The sequence below is a fragment of the Urocampus carinirostris genome, chromosome 3, assembly GCF_059441175.1.
Source record: "Urocampus carinirostris isolate Australia breed hairy pipefish chromosome 3, RoL_Ucar_1.0, whole genome shotgun sequence".
NCBI lineage: Eukaryota > Metazoa > Chordata > Actinopteri > Syngnathiformes > Syngnathidae > Urocampus > Urocampus carinirostris.
The window spans coordinates 24,760,573-24,783,814 of NC_142351.1; the positions used below are offsets into that span (position 1 = coordinate 24,760,573).

The window sequence follows — 23,242 nt, forward strand, 5'->3', positions numbered from 1 at the left end:
GGCACTCAGGATAAAACATATTAGCATACAGAGCTAACGCTAGAGTCTTACTTTTTCCATTATTACTTCCATGAAATAAACCCAGACCCTTTGATGTATTTTTCTTTTTTTCCTTCCCTTTATTTCTGTGCTTTTTTCCCTTTTCTGGATTTCTTTCCTTTTGTATTACTGTCCTTTTTTATTCCTTTTTCTTTTTCCCCTTTTTTTCTTTGTTCTTTTATATTTATCTATTTTTTTCCTCTTCTTTCTTTTTACAGTTTCCTTTTTTTATTTTTTTTATTTAAAAAAATGAAGGAAGGAAAATAATATTGTTTTTTGGTCACTTTGAGTAATTTGTTGAAGCTAGGATTGCTGCATCAATTAATATTTTTTGCATTTTTTGACATCTCAACTATCCAACATTAAATTTTTGCCATGACTCAGCAACAACAGCCACAGAATGCACTTTGAAGGAAAATAATTCAGTGTGAGTTCAAAGAAGAAAACAGGACTGATTGATAAACATTACATAAGCGTTTGCTATTATGTTTATGTTTATTTATGTTGCCGCAATCAGATTAGGAAACACAGTAAAACAGACATCAAATTACTGGTTTATGCTTTTGAAACAAATACAATACTATCCAAGAAATTCCACTAGGATCAGGGGTGTTACCAGGGGGATAGGGCTGGGGAGTGCCTAACCATAGATTGGCACTGCCCACCCAAAGAAAACTGGTCTGGTGTGATCTGAATTGTAATTATTGTAAACTCTCACTGGAGCACTGAGGACTCCAATGCTTTAAAAAGACGATGATGCTTATTCCGTGAGTTATTTAATAAACAAGTGTTTGCTTCCATCGATGAACCTATCCATGACAACTGGCTGTAGTAGTGACGGCAGTCTGGGCACCGCATGTGCTATCCCATTCATATAATATCTTGTATGTGTCAGCGGACACTGGCGTAGACCCTCCTGTGTCCTGCAAGGCACCTCCCAGCACGGAGATTTTATATCTCTCTGACAAATCATTTCATCTCTTTTTAGAGAAGCAGGTCTTTCGCCTCAGCTCACTAAAGAGAGTTGGATTTTTGGCTTTTCAGATTGTTTTTGCTGCTTTAATTCACATATTACCAATGGTTATGCACCATTTTGTTCAACAACCAAAAAAAAAAAAATGAAAGAACAGACAACAGTGAAAAAAAGAAAAATGGGGAAAAATGTAAAGAGGAAAAGAGAGAAAAATGAGACATAAATAGTAAAGCAAGAAAAAAAATAAAAAGCTAAGGGAAAAAGTGTAAAAATGAAAAATAATAAAAAGCAGAAAAGAGGGAATAGCGAGAAATGAGGTAAACAGGTAGGAAACAAGTACCAAGAGATTAAAAGAAGAAATATAGCTACAAAAAAAGAAAAAGGCTAGGAAAATAAGAAACAAATTAAGAAGACAAGAAAACAAAAAAGAAACAAAAAAAAAGATTAAACAAAGAAGAAAACAAGAAAAAAATCCTGAAAAAAGAAGAAGACAGGTATTTGGGTGCCCTTTTTTTAAGCATAATACCAATAGTAATGTAATCAAATGCGCAAAATAAATGAAAATGGTATTCATTTTTTCTCTCTCAATTAAACTTTAAACTCATTTAAACTTTAATACTTTTTATATGAAGCAACTTTAAATTCAAGCAACTGGACCTCCTGCATGACACAACAAAATGTCAATTAAAAATATTGACAAATTAATATATGATTAAACAACAAAATACATGAATGAGCTATATTTTTATATTTTCATATGTATATTTTGAAAAGCTAACCATAAAACACATCCCTGAAAAACTTTTGAAATATAACGCAAAATATTTACAAACATCAAAAAACAGTTAAAATACAAAACAATTTTAACCTTTTAAATCAGGGGTCGCAAATGTGGTGCCCGCGGGCACCAGGGTATCCCTTAAGGACAGCTGAGATGCTGCGACCTGAGTCTATTCAACCCTACTACTATTAATTAATCTGGTAATAACATAGTAACAACATAGTAATAACATGATAAGGTAATATTTTAGAAATGCATATCAAACTGGGTGCCCTTTGCGCTAATTGGTAACAAAAAGTAGCTATTACCTTTAATAAGGTTGGACACCCCTGTTTTATATATTCAACACATGTAAATTTAACAAGAATCCGTCAGAAAAATGCATATTGACCAACATAAGAAAAAAAAAAAGCGTCTGAAAGGGCGGTCTACAGTTTTAAGTACTAAAGCTTGATGTCAACATGCATCAATTTTTTGGGGGGTAATAATAGTGCTCCCCCATGCATCTGTAATTCCCCCAGAGACTGACGTCTAGTCATGGCATCGACTAGGATTCCAAAATTGTGACGTGTTTATTTTGATGCCCTAACAATGGTTTGCATCCGTTCCCTGCCATAATGGTAGAAATGAGCCACAGTCCTAGTTGTAAAAAAACACCAATGCGCTCTCATCCTAAATGGCTTCCACGGCCCTTTTCATGACAACAGTCTGCTTTCATTTCAGCATCACTTGTGACTCAACATAGACATTTACATCCAATATTTTTAAGGTTCCATGACTGCTTGGTAAACAACCCTACCATCGTTCAATCCGCATGCAGATGCCGACTGGCATTCAAAAGCAATATGACAGACTGTCAGGTCATCGCTCTGGCGCTTTTTCCACCATTCTCCTATCTACGTATGAGTCTTGCTTCCTGCGTACAGTTGGCTGTGCCCGTATGTGATTTGCAGGCAGTAGTCTGTCAACAGGCGGCCAGCAAGAAGACTGGAGCTCCCAAAGCGGTGAATCGGAAAGGTCACCAGTGAGTGAAAAATGCAAATATCTAACCGTAAAGCGGCCACAGTCACGGAGAGGCGTGGAAGAAAATATATTCCATTACATAGCGCAGACAGGAAGGCAACACAGAGGCTGGGGAGAAGGGGAGTTGATGCGTGTGAATAGGGTGAGATGGCCAAGACTTTAAAAGTTTAAAAATATCTTGAGCCGGCTGCAGAAATGTAAAGTGATGAAAACAGTGTAACAGTGAGTGACTACGGAGGGAACAAGCAGAGTGTACATTATTTTTGGACACGGAAACAAAAAGTGACGTTGGTAAAGGGTATTTCAGGGATAGATTTTATGAAAGTGTTCCTTGTTACCCTCTCCTTGTTGATTGGGCTAGGAGAAAATTGGGTAAATAGCCTTAGCACAAAAGTGCAGCTCTGCAAAGAAGAGTTGGCAGTGGGGGGGATTTTCTCGCTCGATGCATCTTATTTTGCGTTTTCATCTCCCATTTGGCTAAACCCCGCACTTCTCGGCAGTAGCTCAGGAGGGGCGGCAGTATTTCAGGAGGTTGAGCGCTCGTCTTGGGATCAAGAGATCGCAGTTCGAATCCCGGATCCTCCATGTTACATGTCGAAGTGTCCTTGGGTAAGACACTGGTTTAGCGCCTTGCATGGCTGCACGGCCACTATTGGTGTGTGGGTGAATGGGTAAAAGTGAAGCACATTGTAAAGCGCTTTGGGAAGTCTTCATTGACTTGATTTAACAGTTCCACTGAGGTTGCAGATCAAATCTCAGGGGGCAGAGCATTCCACAGCAACGGGGCCCGAATGGAGAACACTCTCGAACCTACCGTTCTCTTCTTGGCTCTTGGGATCACTAGTAGACCAGCATTTTCAGAGCGAAGGCTTGTGTCCCTGTGTGTGTTTTTGGGGCAACAGTAGGTCAAGAGGTCGCAGTTCGAATCCCGGCTCCTCCGTGTTACATGTCGAAGTGTCCTTGGGTAAGACACTGAACCCTAATGCCCCCAATAAGCAGGTTGCATGGCTGCACGACCGCTATTGGTGTGTGAGTGTGGTAAATGTGAAGCACATTGTAAAGCGCTTTGGGAAGTATTCATTGACTTGAAAAGCGCTATATAAATGCATATCATTTCATTTCATTTTTTTGAACATAGGAATACATTCTCGTCCCATTGGCAGAAAATCGTAGTCATTTTTAAAAACTATAAACTTGTTTAATTTCTTCTATTAAAAGTATAGAAATGATCGTTAAAAAAAAGATAAAATATTTTGGATGTTCCAGCTGGAAGATGATATACTGATTTTAAGATGTTTTCCTCCCATCTGCCATATAAGACAGTAGTGCTAATTTCAAGTAGTATAGAAAAACAAGGGGGGCGGGGGAATGACTTGGATATAACGTATTCAGGGTGGCGTGGAAGCACAGTGCAGAAAAACATGGATAAGTGCAGAAATGGATGTCTTTATCCGGACAGGGTTCGGTACACATGGAGTCAGAAATGGGGGTAACGGTATCAAGATCGGCAGCACGGCGGTGCAGTGGTTAGCGCGTGTGCGGCACAGTTCTGAGGTCATGAGATCGAACCTTCCTGTGTGGAGTTTGCATGTTCTCCCCGTGCTTGCGTGGGTTTCCTCCGGGCACTCTGGTTTCCTCCCACATTCCAAAAACACGCATGTCAGGTTAATTGGCCGGTCCAAATTGTCCCTAGGTGTGAGGAGCGAGTGAGTTGTCTGTCTCTGTGTGCCCTGCGACTGGCTGGCAACAGTTCAGGGTATCCCCTGCCCACTGCCCGAAGATAGCTGGGATGGACTCCAGCCCCCCTGTGACCCTACTGAGGATAAGCGGTCCGTATAGTTGATCGATGGATGGTATCAAAATCTCCAGAAGCAACAGTCGTGGTCCAAAAAGCAGACAAGGGGTCAGTTATCCGGTGAATTCACTTCAGGAAAGGCTACAGTCCACATTTTTGGTAAGTGGCACTCGTGGTCAGTAAGGAGGCAAGGGTTCACAACAAGGCTTGGAACGTGACGAAAGAGGCAACAAACTAGCACCGAGCAGAGAGAACAGTGTTGAAATTGAGGGCATTACTAGGGAGATGGGCAAAGGTTGGGCAGTGCCAACCCACCAATACGGTTCACCCACCTAAAGAAAAGTAAATGAGCACCGCATCTGCATAGACTTCAGTGCAAACACACTCAGCTCAGTCCCCAGGGACTAGGGTGCAGCCCCTCTGCCCTGGGAGTTCCATCTCTTCTTCAGAGAAGCAGCTCATTTGGCTTGGCTCACTAAAAATCCTCTTTCGACTCCCAAACAGCTTTTCAACTTGTTTTTGTTGCTTTATTCTATAAATTCTCAATTATCATGATATATTGTGCACAAAATTACTTCAAAAAAGCAAAAATAGTAAAGAAAAAAAAGTAATAAATGCAACAAAAATGAAATAGCAAGAAAAAAATCAATAAGATAGGAAAAAGAGAAACAAATTAATAAAAGGAAAAAGGAAGTCAAGTTAAGTAATTTTTATTTGTATAGCCCTTAGGGCCCGGTCACACAGCCGTTTGTGTCTGTATCGAGGCTGAATCACGGCCAGAAATTTCTGCCTGTGAAGCGGACGCTATTGGACACTTTGAGATCGCCATACAGACGAGATGCAGCAGTGCTTTACACGCGGTCAGAAATTCACACGCGGTTGGCCGCGCAAAAAAGTTTTGCGCTGCTCAAAACTTTAGGGCCCGGTCACACAGCCTTTCACGGGCGTATCGAGGCTGAATCACGGCCAGAAATTTCTGCTCGTGAAGCAGACGGTGTTGGACGCTTTGAGATCGCAATATAGACGAGATACAGCAGTGCTTTACCCGCGGTCGGAAATTCACACGCGGTTGGCCGCGCGACAAAGTTTTGCGCTGCTCAAAACTTTAGACCACGTGTTAACCGCGGGCGGCACACGTGGTACACACAAGGTAATGACGCAGAAATGACGCGGAACGACGTGCTATGGCCGCGGCCAGGGCGTGGTTACGCGTGGGTTGGACGCGAAAATTCAGCGGGTAATCGTGGGTGGAGCACGGTCATAGCATGTTCTGCTCCTGTATCGCGGTGTTATTACGTGAAATTAGCGTGTTACGCGTGTGACGGTCAAACGCCTTTCTCCGCGTATATACAGCGCGATTTGCCGAGCACACGTCAGTTGTGCTCGAGACGTCAAGGGGTGAACATGGATCCCTGTCACCATAGTGACCTCGTCTTAATATTTTTATTTCTTGACATTTCATAACAAGATAATAAAATAAAAATGAAAAACTATTACAATAATAACATAGTGGCTTCTTCGGTGCCATAGCTTGAAATCTTGATCTTCACGGGACTGTGTCTTGAGCGGTTATGATTTCTACAGCCCGGTGTTATGCCGAGAAATGCATCCCTGCCGAGATTTGCATCCCCTCGCTACTACAACCACTTTTACCTCGTTTTATCTCACTTTTATATCACTTTTAGGGAATGTAATGGCGAACATATAACCAAATCCACTTCGTCTTGCATTTGTTGGGAATGTAATACAACTTAAACCATTCCGTCTTTGTTTTTGTTGTGAACGTAATCGAACGGTAATGCACACCGTATATAAATAACTTTTGAGAACTGTTATATACTCTACCGTAAAGCTTATTATGCAGAAATAAGCTTTATGGTAGAGTGCATAACAGTTTCAATACGAGCGATTTGAATAGAAAAAGGCAAAATAAACATGTTACCTGCTCAAAAGTGATTTGTATACGGCGTGCATTACCGTTCGATTACATTCACAACAAATACAAAGATGGAATGGTTTAAGTTGTATTACATTCCCAACAAATGCTAGACGAAGTGGTTTTGGTTATATGTTCGCCATTAAATTCCCTAAAAGTGATATAAAAGTTAGATAAAACGAGGTAAAAGTGGTTGTAGTAAAGAGGGGATGCAAATTTCGGCAAGGATGCATTTCTCGGCATAACGCCGGCTCGGCAGCTTTTATACCCGTGGTCCACACGAGAAAATGACGCGGAAATGACGCGATGAGGAAGCGGAACAGTCCCCGGCGTCTGTTTTGCGGGCATACCACCGATGAACAGCGGGTTGGCCAATTTTGCGCATTTTCCATCGCAGGCAACCACGGGCAAAAAAACCCCGCAAAATTTTACCCGCGATACAGACGCAAACGGCTGTGTGACCGGGCCCTAAATCACAAAGAGTCTCAAAGGGCTTCACAGGTCATTACACAGACTATTTTTTCAGACTATTATTACACCATCCCCTGATCTGGAACCAACATGAGGGCAAGGAAAAACTCAAAAACCTCAGCATGAGGAAAATGAAGAAACCTTGAGAAGGGACCGCACATGTGGCATCCCCTTTCAGGATTACAAGACAGCAAAGGATGTTGCAATCACAAATAATACAGAGATATTGTCCAAGAAAACTATAGATTATTCATACGCTATAGAGTAGAAGTGTGTTTTAAGCTTAGATTTAAACATTTCCACTGAGGTTGCAGAACGGATCTCAGGGGGAAGAGCATTCCACAGCACCGGTGCCCGGATGGAGAACGCTCTTGAACCAGCGGAACACTTCTTTGCTCTTGGGATCACCGGAAGACCGTCACTCTCAGAACAAAGGCTTCGGACCGGAACATAGGGGGAAATCAGATCTGAAAGATATGAGGGAGCAAAGGAAAAATGAAGAAAGAAGCACAAAATATAAGAAAAAAAGTGAAAAGCTAGGAAAAGAAAAGAGAAGAAAAACTCAAATTACAAATGAATAAGTAAAAAGCTTGAAAAAAGAAAATAAGTGGATGAAAGTAAAAAGGAAAACAAGAAAATGGAAAAAATAGGGAAACAAATCAGAAGAGGAAAAAGCAAGAAAATAGAAGTAAAAATCTGGAAACAAAGAAACACAAGAACCACAAATAAAAGTAATAAAGAAAAAAAAAGCATTGAAAAGCTAGGAAAACAGAAACAAAAGAGGAAAAATATATTCAATAAATTAAATAATAGGGGTTTGGGGTGCTAATAATCGTTGTGCCCGCATGCATTTAATGGTGTGGTGAGGCAACTGGTTTAATTAGTGAAAAGAGTGACAGAGGTGAGATTGGAGACAATTAATACCTGTTGTGGGCGGGAATTTAGACCCAGGAAGTGAATAGTGCAGGGGTCACCAACATGATGCCCGCAAGTAAACCCCTAAGACTGCTGAGTAGCCCAAGGACCAGTTCTAAAAATATCTCACCAGTGTTGGGTCATTGTGATTTTTCGTAAAATTATTTTTCTGTATTTGACTCTATTTAGCCTTACTTTCAATACTTAACAAGGGTTGGGTAGGGTTACTTTAACTTGATTACTTTCAATTACTTTTGGATTACTCCAATATCAAATATGCTAATAAAAGACAAAATAAACTAAATATGAATAAAATTATGACTCACAATACGTGGTAAGCTTTCTCTCCTGGCTTTGATCTCTTTGATCTCCGGCAAAACTAACATAAAAAGCAACAGAAACAAAATGAAAATAAATCCAAACAGCTTGCCAACATCATTTTTGCCGTTCCATGTATTCCGTTACTCCCCAAGCCTGCACAAAGTTTGGTAATTTCATTCATATTTAGTTTATTTTGTCTTTTATTAGCATATTTGGTATTGGAGTAATCCAAAAGTAATTGAAAGTAATCAAGTTAAAGTAACCCTACCCAACGCTGTACTTAATATGGTAATAACACCGTAACAACATGATAAGCTGTTATTTAAGAAATGCATATCAAACAGATCTTTGCGCTAATTAACGACAAAAAGTAGCTATCAGCTTCAAAAGGTTGGAGACCCCTGGTATAGTGGATATCTTACATAAAGGTGTAGCATAAAATAACAAAAGTAAACATACAAATAGAATCTTGGCGTGGTGATACGGGATCTAATAACACATGCACTTTTGAAATTAGATACAAAAAAGGTAGAGGGAATGGTTATCAAATATGTACCCTAAAGATACAATTATAAACGGTAATGACATGAAGTATTATAACCGTGATAAACTAGCCATTCGAATAGATATTAGTAAATTAATCGTGCACACATTTTTTGTTCGCGTATCTTTCCCCTTTGCATCCATAAAACTATATTAAAAGACTTGATGAAATGAAACCTGATTTGTTTTATCGTTCCGGTATCTATTTTGGCTTTGTGAGTTGTACACAGTCGAGTACAATTATAGCAGAAATCATTACTAAGACTGAAAATTGCTCTCAAGCGGACCAAAGCCTGTGTTATCACAACAGTTTAAAAAGAAATAGAGCAAAAGAAGGAAAAAAACACTTTAATGCATTCTGTTTAAACTAGAATATTTTCCTGTGAAATTATTCTCATTTTGCTGCACTATACTAAATATCACATATTTTACTGTGGCGTGTCTTTGAAGTAGTACTGTAGGTCAACCACAACCAGACATTAAAACCGAAATCGAAGGCATACCTGGATGAGTTGTGACGACACATTCGCTCGCTGACACCGGTTGATCCGCTCGTCTAGTAACCCCCCTTTTTTGTTTTGGGCTAATCGAATGTAATTCCACACTCTCGCCTCTCCATCAAATGAGACGGCAGCGTATGCGCTGGCTGGTGGGGCCACAGAGGTGGGGATAATTATGAAATTAATACGGAGGGGGTCTGAGGGGAAACTTCATTTTTCCTGCCCCCTGCCTCTGGCTCAGAGAGGGGTCAATAGCTTCTACTGGCTTTGCCACTTTAGAGAGAAAGGAGGGATGAGATAATGAAATGACTTCCAAGGCAGGAGGGAACGCTGACGACCTTGTTTCTTGCCGGCTATCTCTTCCTCCCTCGTCCCTTCCTCAACTCAAACCTCCGTGCTCCTGTCTCTCATGAATACATTATTAATATCAGTATTCACCGTGGTTTCATTTCTCTTATGACATTATTCCCCGTGACTATAATGACTTTGGGACCACTTGAAGGGGTGTTATGTCGAAAAATGAGTCTTCCACGTTTTTCTCTGTGATCATTCCAGCACTATTAGACAGGATTCAGTGTTTTAATTTATGTATTACCTCAAAGGTCACCTAATTGCAAAGGAAGCAGGATAAGTGATGGGCGCTTGACAGTGAGTACTCTCCCACAGCGTTCTGAAGTTTCTCCTGTCTCTCTTGATTTAGTAATTATTTCTTTTCGTATTAGCGGATTGGCGGTGGCCCGCAACTTGATTCAGGTATAAAGTATGCTAAAAACAATACATCAGCCATTTTTTTCTCATCTCTTGGTTACTTGTTGGGCTTCCTTATCTATGAAAATGTTTTTTTTCCTTTTGGGTTTGTTCACCTCCCAGTCCAATTATTCGTCTTTTACTTGTAATCCTTTTTGACATGTAGTGTATTGTAATATGTGATCATTTTAAAGGTGCTGGTACAAAAGACTTGTGTTTCCTCAGGACCTAGCGATTACGCGATAGCAAATTCTGCAACGAGCGTTTGCTTCTGTTTCCCTCCGCTTCATCCAAACCAAATTAGGTCCAAACAATTGATGTACCGCCCTTCTTCGATGCAAGCTTAGTTTCCTCCTCGTTTGTTGACACTGGGACTATGCTTACGGAATCCGCCATGATACTTAATTAGTTCACACGGTAGGTGCGGCATAGTCTGGTGCTTGCAAACTTTAAATAGAGTTTATTGGCTTGTGCTATAATTTAAACTTGCCTCTGATTGGTCGGTGCTTTTAAAAATCGAACAGTGACAATTGCGGTTGGCCAAAACTCCATCACTCACTACAAAACCTTGATAAAAATGTGGTGCTTTGCGGTTTCACAACCGCACTACGTCACATCATGATGTCGATTCGATTTTGGTTTATCGTGCAGCCCTAACGTGTTGTGTACAAATCATCAAACAAACGTTCAAACTCCTGACTTTGACTTCAAACTGCCGCCCCCCTACAGCCCACTTCTTCCTCACCGCCCCCGCCAGGTCCCGCCAGGTCCCCCCAGGGGGGGCGGTACCGCCCACTTTGGTAACCACTGGTCTAAACTCTAAAGGGACATATTATTTCTCTGAATTGGCCTTTGACATCTTGACAAGTCTTTTTTTCATTTGGTGCTGGTGTACTGGAAAAATGGCAAAATGAGAACCCCCTTAAGTGATGAAATGAGTGGGAGAGGGGCTGCCTTTCAGGGTGTTGACTGACAGTCTACAGTTTTGCTTCCCGGCTCCTTCGTGTTAAATATCGAAGTGTCCTTGGGCAAGACACTGAATCACTAATGCCCACAATAAGCAGGTAGTTGCCTTGCAAGGTTGACGCTGCTATCGGGGGGTGAGTGTCTGTGTGGATGGGTAAGTGTGAAGCACATTGTTAGCGCTTTGGGAGGTCTTTAGTGACTTGAAAAGTGCTTTATAAATGCAGACCATTTACATTTATGATATCAGTTTTAGCGGTAGTTAGTGTTTTACAATTTTGTTTTTATAGCCAGGTCAAAACCAACCTAACAATACAAATGTAACCCTTTCATTTAGAGGAATTCATTATGTACTGACCTTTTCATTTACTTTATTTTGTTGAAATAGACATCCCTAACAAGGTCAAGAACCCTTGATGCAATGAACAAATGTATGTGCTTTTTGTCAAGTCAAGTCATGTTTATTTGTTTAGCCCTTAATCACAAGTAGTCTCAACGAGCTGCACAAACCACAGACTATTGCAAACTATAGACTATTATTACACCATCCCCTGATCTAAAACCCAAATGAGGGCAAGGAAAATTTCAAAATACCACAGCGAGAGCAAAATGAAGAAACCTTGAGAGGGGACCGCACATGAGGTAATTCCTCTACCAGGAAGACCAGGCTGCAATGGATGTTGCTTTAACAAACATCCATCCATTCATTATCTGCACCACTTATCCTCAGTAGGGTCGCAGGGGTGCTGGAGCCCATCCCAGCTATCTTTGGGCAGTGGGCAGGGGACACCCTGAACTGGTTGCCAGCCAATCGCAGGGCACACAGAGACAGACAACTCATTCGCTCATTCACTCCCAGGGACAATTTGGACCGGCCAATTAACCTGACAAGCATGTTTTTGGAATGTGGGAGGAAACGGGAGTGCCCGGAGGAAACCCACGCAAGCACGGGGAGAACATGGAAACTCCACACAGGGAGCTTGATCTCACGTCCTCAGAACTGTGCCGTGCACCCGCTAACCACTGCCCCGCCGTGCTTCCCGCCTTAACAAACAATAAAATCAAATACAAAATATTAAATAACTAAGTATAATGTAAAATAAAAAACAAAAAAGATGACCGAGTATGCACATGGATATAGCACTAACAAACAATACACAGACTTTGTCAACATGAAATATAGGTCATTCATAAGCTATGGAATACAAATGTGTTTTAAGCCTAGACTATCAATCTGTCTACCTTGGTCATATCCCTCAAGAGGCGTGACCAACAGCAAGACAAACATACAAAAATAAAGGGGAAAAAATGACCGAACACCCAAACAAGTTAGGCACCTCGGCACCTAAGTTGGTCATGCCTTCGTCCCTCCGGATGAAACGGGACACCAGAAAGCGGCCATGTCACTCGGGTCAGGGTGACACAACTCACTCTTTTGTTCAACAGCAGGGCCCGACAGCTTTCACTGGTTTACCCCTGGCGCATCATACGGGTGCCCAGCCCATCCTTTAGAACGCGCCCACAATCCCACTATCCTTTTACAACACCTCTCCACTCATTCCTATCACCAACAATAGCTCTAGCTTTCACTAGATTCAGACATCTTTCCTGCAGTGCACTCACAACACTATCCATCCACGTCAATCGCGGCCTTCCTCTTGGTCTCCTTCCATTTACTTCAGCTCTGTAGATCCTCTTCAGCATTCGCTCCTCATCCATCATCTCCATGTGTCCAAACCAACCGAGTACTCTCTTATCCACACGTTTGCTCAGTTCCACGACTACTCCAGTTCTGTCTCTCACAATTTCATTTCTCAATCAAAGCCTCAAAGCCTAGACTGAAACAATAAAACCCAAAACAGTTCAGTGTTGACCCTTACACAACAGGAGGGTTATAATATCAGAAATGAGAAAAAAGTTTTATTGTAAGGTTTTGTTATACACCTCCGAACACGGAGATAGCGGCTGCTCTGAGTCCGCTGCTGACATGCCTGAAGACTTAAATAGGGGAAGAAGAGAATTTTGTATTCCTTCAGCCTCAGTCCATCTGCCGCCACATTGAGTGTTGGGAGACAAGTGTCGAGCGAGCTCAGGTGATGTGTGATGACAGAGAAAGGCTGTCAGTTCCAGATTATTCACATCAGATATGTCCAAACGATGCAAGGCTATATGATGAATATTTCACAGAGATAAATCATGGATGAGCGCCGGGACCCGTTGAGTTGATTTCACTGAGACGGTAGCGTTGTAGGAAAACCTGGCAAGGTGTTGACTGGCTGTCTGCAACCTAAGGGCAAATGAGCACTAGAAACATAATTGCCTTTAGCAATGCAGGCTGTTGTTTGTATCAGATGGAAATCCATTTCAACAGAGAATGAGATCAGATATAGTGCACGTCAATTCAACGTCCGTGCCTGACAGCATCGGCTGTTATTCGGTTGACGAGGGGAATGCGAGCAGTACCAGTTTGCAAAATGGACATGGGATGGACAAAAGTCTTGGGATGATCTGAAAGTTGAAGTTCTTTATATTATAGTTAATAAAAACGTCACCCCTTTGGAAAATGTAGCTCTGTTTATTTTATATTTTACCCAAAAATAAAACACCTTCAAAATGTCAAGTGCGATCAATGTAAGTAACTATCCCTTCAATACCAATAATTCATATGAAATAGGAATGTATGCTGCCTCTCATGATGGAAGTTGAAAATCCAGAATTCAAATGTGAATCTTTCGAAATGTTAGTCTTGGATGAAGAAGGTGTTGAATTAAAAATACAGGTTCAAAGATCTAGATCTTCTAGACTTTTTTTTTCAATGTTACAACAATATAAAATTAAACTTTCTTAGCACAATCGGATATTGATTAGGCAATGTATTGATTATCCTAATATACTCGGAGTGCCCGGAGAAAACCCACGCAAGCACGAGGAGAACATGCAAACCCTGCACAGGAAGGTTTGATCTCAGCACCTCAGAACTGTGCCGCTGTGCTGCTCTTGCGTAACCCAGGTGGATATAAATTTAAAATGGAATAGAATTGTCTTTATTGTCATTAATACGAATGTTATGAAACATTGTATGCAATGAGATTAGACATGGCACTCCAGGGTATAATGTGTAATAAAGTCTTTGAAGAGAAAAAAAAGTAAAAGTAGATCAGGAAAAATGAGCAAAAGAATAATTACAACATAGTGCTTAGAAAACTAATTTTGTAACGCGACTGGAAAAAAGGGGTTCAGGAAAAATGTTCTATTTATTATGTAGTGTTGTTTAAATGTATTTTGCTTTTGAGTGAAACTTGTGTACCGTAAATTTAGAATGGAGGCAAAGTGGAGATTTTGCTTGCGAAACTTACCTGGGCCTAACGCCGCTTGTCAACATTGCCTTCAGATTTAAGTTTGAGATTAAAAAATAGTTTAAGAGGCCCAACAAATGCAGTCTTGCCGCACTTTTCCAAGTGAAAACTGAGGAAATTGTGCCACTCCAGTTACTTTATATGGTAGACTTGGGAACCTCCAGTCATCTACCTTTGGATTTTGGGACACAAAAAGAAATAGTGAAGTTGGAAGCAGTTATTTCAGGGATACCCCTTTGCAGAGCTGCGCTTTTGTACTAACGCCATTTCCCACAATTTCCTCCTGGCCCAATCAAATATTGATGGCGAGACACCCAAATTAAAAAAGGAAACTTACCACACCTTAAAGCCAGCGGTCTCGTGGTAGGAGTAACAAAACGGACAGAAAAATTATGTTCTGAATAAGATCTCCTAACTTGACTTTTTACTGACTTTTACTAAACCCCAACTCTGAAAAACAATTTAAACAAAAGGACTATATTAAGATTATCCATTATCTTCTTGATTTCATTTTGGGCACAATTCCTGTGCAAATATTGTGCATTAATGTGAATTTTTCCAAGTTCTTTACTAAAGTGATATTTTCCGAATCATGAACTGTTTCAATCGATCGTTGTATCGTAAACTCAGAGTTCCTTTGAGCCTTTAGGGAAGGTGTACGTAGCCTGAACTGGGTTACAGTTTGATTATGGCTTAGTATTGATGTGAGTATTGCTACTACCTGAAGGTACAAACATAAAAATTAAATGCATGCTCGATATATAAAAATAAAAGAAGTCAAGGAAGCTGTTGGGCTACCTCCTCAGGGCAGCTTAAAAATAAAAGCCCTCTGAGGCTGTTGCCCTGACGTCAATGTATTATTTACTCTGATGTCAGTTTTTGTTATTTGTTTCATTTTTGCCGGCTCCATATAGATCTTCATACCCTCCACTCACTGCATAAGCCGTTAACCAAGAGTGGCTTTCAGTCGCACGATACATTACAAAGTTTCTTTTCTGTTCCCGTAGCTCTCTTTATGCAGTGATGCTCATGTGCAGTCACAAAACACGGCGTCTGACTTTTAAAACATCGGCCCTACCCCGATGTGACTTTTTCTGTGGTCCGCTGAGCACGCTTCGGCGCAAAGCGGCAATGCCGAAGCTCCTGACCTCCAAACAAATTGAAGGTTACTGGGGGTGCTTAATTAATAGCCCTCGCCGGAGCCCTTTTTCCAAAAACAGTGAGCGTGGGATGATCCGTTCTTCACTGCTCGCGACCTTTTTTCTCTACCGCTACGGCCGAGCCCTCCAGCACAGCCAATTATCACAAATCCCCCGCCGCATTTGTCTTGCCATTTCCACATCGCGACCAAAGAGGCGTGCGTGGCCCCCGGTCGGCCCCTTCTCCAACCGGCGTGAGCCAAGACGGGGAAACGAAGGCACACAACAGGTATGGTGTTCTTAAATAATTCAGTTCTCCTGAAAGGTTAAGGCTCGGCCAGCAAGGCGAATTGACATTCATCTTGCTCTGCAATCTCGCTGCCCACTTTCCAAGGGAGTCGCCATCGACTTGTTTACATTTTGTAGTTTCCGAGACACTTATTGACGCCAATATTTTACATGTCAGTCCACCGCTCCTGTTGTTATTTCAGCAGGCAGTCCAGAACATTAAATAACTGATCCCGCTGATACTGCAGGCTCTCAGGGTGTTAACGTTTCCCACCAAGCGATACACTTGAGTTCAGCGAGCAACACTGCGATTTAGAAACACAAATCACTGATCTTAATTGTGTTTCCGGTGCACTTGGAAGGGGAAAAATGGGAGCTCGTCAATGCCACTACTGAAAAAAACAACAGAAGAAGAATTACACAAAAAATGTACATTCTCGTGAGTTTGGCAGAATATTCTGCTCATTTTAAGTAATTTTGTCCTCAGTTTGCAAATTTTTCTTTTTAATTGTAAAACACCTAGAATTATCAAAATATTGTTCAAATCTTTACATACTTTAGCTAAATTTGAATATCGTATAAATAGAAAAACAAGAAAATGAAAAAAATGGTTCAAGAAAAACAACAATACTCTGTCATTTGCCAATTTGAGAAAAACTGGTTCTTTATTAAAAAGAATGCACTTCATTTGCTGGTCAGTTCTTCAGAATTTGCGGTATTCTGTGTTTTTCTTTTTTAGCTTAGTCAGTTCAAGAGAGTAAAAGGGTCCAGTTAAACTGCACTGTTTTTAAATCAATATGTATTACAAACTAAGTAGATTAAGTTGGAAAATAAATTGGAAGCAATTGATATAGACATTTTGGGGGGTATTATATATGCAAAAAATGTAGAAAAAAAAGTACAAATCTGGAAATTTGGCAGGAATTTGTTTACTGCGGCGTTACATTGAAAAAAAAAACCCCCGTGACAGGCAAAATCCATTAGGTAGAGACCTTTATTATTTCTCCTATTTATTACTATCATTAAACTGTTAAATACTTTATTATACACTGAAACCAGAGAACAAACTATTTTTACAGGCTCAAGCGTTTAATATGGAAAAGTACTGTATAAGGTTTTTTTATTTAATATTTGTAAATAATTACTGTGCTTATGAATAATAATAATAATTGTAGTAATGATCATAAGACTGTTTAGCCAATCAGAATGCAGAACACAATGCACGATGACAATAAGTGAAAATATGGAAGGTGAACTTATATAGCACTAGATAACTGTATTTTAATAATCCGCGGCATAATTCTTGATAGTGATGGCACAAAACTAAATCTTAATTTTTAGGTCAAACTGTGCAGGGTTCAGAGAACCAATATTTTATTTATTTTGTTTGCAAAAAGATGCAAAGCTGCCATTTATGGCTCGCTAAAACAAACTGTTACTACACTATTCATATATTCTCTACTTTTCAAAATTAACATTCCACTGACTGTAGCTCTTTAGCCCTTCCTTGCTCCAATTGACAACAATTTCGAAATTCAGCATTAGAAGATCAATATCAACAGGTACACCAGGTTAATACAATCTAAATGTGCTTCATCAATCTTATTGGCCTTGTCGCAGAAGAGTTGTGCTGTTAGATTTATCTAATGTTAAAATGAGTGCTGATTTAATAGGCACAGTACGAGAAACACCAAGAACATTCTTGGATGCCTAGTTATTGTTGTTTCACGCGCTTAAGCGGCAAAAATAAAAAACGAGTTCTAACAAACCGTGACCCTCCTTTGATGTTTCACTTTTGTGAAATCCTGTCATGTCCTTTTAATCAAAGCGGCACACAAACCGTGACCGGCCCAGCCTGCTTGTGCTTGTTTCCCGTTTTTGTGTGTTCCAAAGCAGAAAAGATCAGCGCCTCCAGACTCCGTGTGCCCCTGTGTGCCAATCTCTGTAGCCCTTCTCATGTCAAAGCGCAGATTGCCCGTGTCACCGGGTAGGCTCGGGCGTGATGACAGAAGCGTGCAAGTGTCGCCCCGCTTCCCAGAGAACACTGGTCACGGCTAATAACCAGAACTGTCCGATTTGTCCTGCCCTGATTGCTCCTCTGAGCTCCAATTAGCTGTGGATGAGGGCTGACACTGTGGCACGATCACTAGGATGCATCTTGGAGGGGAAGATAAGACGGCAGGGAGGTGGGGGGGAAAGCTATGAGGAAACTAGGGAGGAGACACTGGAGTCGTGGCAATGAGTCAGGACAGAGGTTGCTACTCATTCAACCTACATTGGCGTCATATCGATCTCAATTTGCTTTCAACCGACAGGCACTCCTTGACGTAGGAGACCTCAGCACTGATTGCAATTTCTACAATTGACAATTTACATTGTTGAAATCAGAGGCAGCTATCTGGACTTATTCCTCACCGGTGGGAGGACCCCTGTTTTAAGTTATTTTGGTGCAAAAAAAATTGGCAAAGCCGATTTGCCAGTGGAAGTCCCAGTTTACTCTGTGGTATTTAATTGAGAAGGAAAACAAAGCAATCTGTTTTCCTGTTAGTCACAAAGACTAGAACATTGTGCTTAAGCAATTTTTCCGTCTTCCCTTCAATCTATGCACAAGCATATTTCACAGTGATCGATCATCTGCAAGTTGTATTTTTTTCATCATTCCTACTCAGAAGGGGTTAGAGAAAAAATAACTACAAGGGCAATGGAGCCTTTATCGCCAAACAAGAACTATTGTATACTTTTTTGTCATCTGGTTGGATGTTATATCAAACACAGAGTTTGTTAGAGTTACATTTTATTCCACCCTGCTCCTATAGACATTTCAAAACCTAAGCCATCGACAGAAGACTCCAAGATGGGAATTGTGGAGGTGGAGCAAGAAGAAGTAAGCGCAGAATGCCACAAGGGGATCGCAGGATAAAGGATTAGCAGCGGAAGATGAAATCATTGGCTTAAGATGAGCTAGAGCAAATGAGTGGTGCAAATCACTAGACGTTAACGAGCAGCCTTGTAAATTACCGCGGCCGGGAGTGTGCTGGGATCTCGGTGGAACGTGAAATGCATGGGAAGCATGACATTATTTACAGCTATGACCAATTTGTATATAGGTTGGCCGCTTTCCCTTCGAAAATCCAATACTAACCCGGAAAAGAACATCAGAGTGCATTTTCTTTAAAGTAGTGGAAGCCAAGACGTCAGGCTTTGCTCTCTATGGACTATTTTCACCAGCAAACAGTCTACAGAAGATTGAAGGGAGTTTCCTTCTTCTAACACTCCGACGAGGAAGAGCTCAAATCGTGAAAAGTATATGTAATAAAAATAGGTTAGTCAGAGAAAATATAGTTTAATGTATAGTAAGACTTGGAGAGATTAAAGTATATTCAAAATAGGAATATTTTTCAGTGACATTTCAAATCTTAAATTGTATACTTTTTGTTATGTGGGAACAGAGTTCACAGCAGTCTTCCCTAAAGGAAGATACAAAAGAGGGGAGGAATGAACTGGGCATGGGCAGTCACATAGCCAGACGTGCATCAATCCCTCTCTTTTTTATCTTCCAAGGTTGTGCAAGATGGTGGGCAGTGGGTGGGAATACCGTCTGGTCTTAGCCAGAAGCCCAGCGCCAAGAGAATGGCTTTCGTTGACAGGGTTCTAAATATTACATGACTTCCTGGTGGCCGTGTGCAGTCTAAGGTGCTGTCTGGCCCGGTATTAACCTGTCTGGATAAATCAGCCTTTTACACAACTTTTTCCCTCCCACAGGCCAAAGTACTTCTCCCTCCACTCGCCTGCCTTATTATCCCAGCTTCCCTTTGCTAGCATGATCTCTGTGTACGCCGTTTTGTGCGCATGCAAAACGACTTTTCGCTTTGCTGCCATGGCCCCAAACGTCATGTGCAGCCTGGCAGGTAACAAATAGTTTTTTAATTGGTTGCACCAGGAAAAGCATTAGTCTTTTTCCTTTCATTGGTGGGACAAAGTGGGGTGTGTGTGTTGTAATAATAGCCTCAGTCGAGATTCCTGCTAGCAGCCTGCTGATTTTAGAGAATGCATTAACACTCTATTTTCAATGTAGCACTGCATTAACTGTGCGTTAATCTCCATTTTGTAGTCACAAATAGATGCCTAAATCTTTTGTAAGCTTGGAAATAAAGTGTGCTTGTTTGGGCCTCATGTGAATTCCATTCCCCAATCCCCACCTCTATTTATTGCTATAGGAATTCCCAACTAGCATGCCTTTGGTTTTTGTCTGTGAGGTTTTAGTTGGGTTTGAAACATTCATTGGTTTTTGTTTCGTACTTTTGCGGGGGTGCAACGAATGTTCCCTCTAATCTGCGCGGGTGCGCAATCGCGCACTGCCCGCACATTCTCAGCGCACACGAAAATCTAGCCAGCTCACAAAAATCAGGGCTCGTAATTGCTAATTAAGAAGCCAATTAAGTCAAAGTTACTGTGCATGAAGGTAAAATACACGGGTTCCCCTGACACTGTTTTCTATATACGGTATTTTTATGTCAATGTCGAAGTATAACGAAGTTGAGTAAAGTCAGTAGAGTTTTTCAAAAACCGGCTTCTGTGGCTCGGCTCACTAAAGAGAACCGGCTCTTCAGGTCCCAAATGGCTCTTCAGGTTTTTTTTGCTTCTTTAATCCCTACACGACCAAATATTATGTAAAATTGTGCACAAAATGACTTAAAGAGAGGGGAGGAAATAGAACAAAAAAGCAAAAAATACCATAATGAAAAAGTAGTGAAAAGCTGAGAAAAAAGAAACAAAAGGAAGAGAAAAAAGAAGGAAAAATTCAGAAAAAAAGCCAGAAAAAAAGACAAAGAATCAAAGGAAAAAAAGTAAATAGAGAACAAAAAGAAAAAGGTAACAGCTAGGAAAAAACAAAAGGGAAAAAGAAGAAAAAGTTTGTGTTGCATTCAAATACTTTCCAATTATACCAAGTCAATCTTGTTGCCAAAATTAAACTTCCACTGAAAAAAGGTAATTAAATACAGTTGTGTATCGTGCAACCAACTAAATAAGCCCCAAAAATGATAGTATTATGCGACAAAAGATACCAGGAAAAAAAAAGAAATGAAAATCTTGTGAAAGAATTGTTGTAAAAACAAATGACGTTTGTAGGCCGTACAACCTTTGCAATAATACATTAGTCAATTCATTCAAAAGTGAAAACATTTTTTGCATTGCTGGAAACTCAGCAAAATGTAACGTGATGTCAAGTTTTGGACATGTTTAATAATGATTTAGTTGCGGTTGCTCACTCGAATTGTGCCCAACCGACTTTGTGTGAACGCTCAGACCCGTGGAAAATTAGAGGGAACATTGGTTTCAACTAACCGTCAGATAATTCTGTCCAGTGTATTCAACAACGTGCAACCTCCAGCTGAATTTGTGCGAGCGTTTGTTTATGTGTGTTTGTGGGTTTTTTTCATGGTGGTGAGATAAAGTATTGATTCCTCTTCTCGGTGCCCTTGCCATCCCTTGGTAGGTATGCAGCCATTTACAGGAAGGACAGCAAGTCGCGGAGCATGTAGTGCAAACGTGACAATACTGACCCAGGTCATTGCTACAGAAAGTCACTGCAGATAGGAATTGATTTTTGTTTGTATTTGTCATCATATACACTCACCAGCCATAGCATGAAATCCAGCAAGAGGGTATTCATTTTAACACTCGGCTTATTATTGTGTTTGTCGCTGTGTTTGTGGCGGTGTAGAATTGTGCTGCATCATATTGAGAGCTCTTTTCTCAATTTTAGCACTCACTGCTAAATAAAAAGCCTCTTGGGATGATGCAGGAGAGTTGTACACCCAAGTACAATCACTCTACTGCATCTTGTAAAATTACAGCATGTAATAAAACCCAACGCGTCTCACCACCCATTCTGTTGTTTCTGGGATTGTGTAGCTTTATGGTTGTAATCATGTCTTTGTGAACCATTGGAAATAGTCTTGTTGACATCCTTATTGTTGTTTTTAGCCTTTTCAATATTTCCTGGTTTGATTCCCATTTCGAATCTACGTCACATTCTATTCTTCTTTCTTCTAAAAGTTTATAAGATTATAAGACATACAGCCTCAAGAATCCTCAGTTTCAATGTCCACTTTCCCTTTCCTCCAATGCCACAGTAAATTTAAATGCAGAAGTTTCTCAGTTGCCCTGCAGCACTACAAGTGTTTCTACTCTTATTACAGAAAATGTTTCATACATATATTACATTGCTAAATAATAGCATCAAGTTTGGTATGAAGGCATTAGTATGCAAGTTCGTTTTGCGAATTTAAATATGACACTAATAAAATGTTCCAGCATGAAAACTGAATTAAAGCCTCCGGACTGAAAATAGTGTCACTTGACTTCTTGTTAAAAAGATCATTCAGGAGCCAACGTTTTGATTTGATGTTATGCTCTTTCAATGCCAGCTATTTTCAAAACAAACCTTTGACCCATTTAGTCTTTTTCCATCACAAATCGGTTCCTTTAGTTCATTGTATTTTTGTGTCATCATTTGCACAGAGTAAATTGGTTTCACCCATCACATGTTGTGAAGTATGCCCAGGGTTGGGTAGGGTTACTTTAACTTGATTACTTTCAATTACTTTTGGATTACTCAAATACCAAATATGCTAATAAAAGACAAAAGAAACTAAATATGAATAAAATTACTAAATTTTGTGCAGGCTTGGGGAGTAACGGAACACATGGAACAGCAAAAATGATGTTGGCAAGCTGTTTGGATTTATTTTCATTTTGTTTCTGTCGCATTTTATGTTAGCTTTGCCAGAGATCAAAGAGATCAAAGCCAGGAGCGAAAGCTTACCACGTGTTGTGAGTCATAATTGTATTCATATTTAGTTTATTTTGTCTTTTATTAGCATATTTGGTATGGGAGTATTCCAAAAGTAATTGAAAGTAATCAAGTTAAAGTAACCCTACCCAACCCTGAGTATGCCATAATTCCAGATTCTTACACCTTAACTGTCAATCACAGCCAATTACTTACCTTTTTAAGCGATAATAAACTCTACGAACAATTCATCACCTATTTACACACAGCAAGGCAGACAATGTAGAATAAAAATTAAAAAAAGATACCGTAAATTCCGGACAATAAGCCGCTTTTTTTTTCCAAATGTTCAACCCTGCGGCTTATTCAGTGATGCGGCAAATTTATGTAATTTTTCTAACAGCCGCCAGCGGCGCTCGAGTACAAAAGGTAAGATTTAGACCGGTGGAATGTATGCGCCGAAGAAGACTGCAACTTCTTAGCTTGTGCACAAATTAAATTAGCGTAAAGATATCCTCACCATGCAAATTGCAAAATGAAAGGTACATGACGCTGCTTTCAAGCTAAATGCAATCGAGCAGTCCGATAAAGAAGGAAACAGAGCTACTGCATGTAAACTTTACTCTGCGAGCGTGTTTTGCTAGCGTTTTTGTGAA

The 23,242-nt window shown here is 40.4% G+C and overlaps 1 protein-coding gene across 5 annotated transcripts in view; it reads left to right on the forward strand.

Moving 5' to 3' along the window:
• Positions 1-23,242, forward strand: part of camta1a (calmodulin binding transcription activator 1a) — a 517,270-nt gene that overhangs the window by 405,072 nt on the left and 88,956 nt on the right. The window lies entirely within an intron of this gene.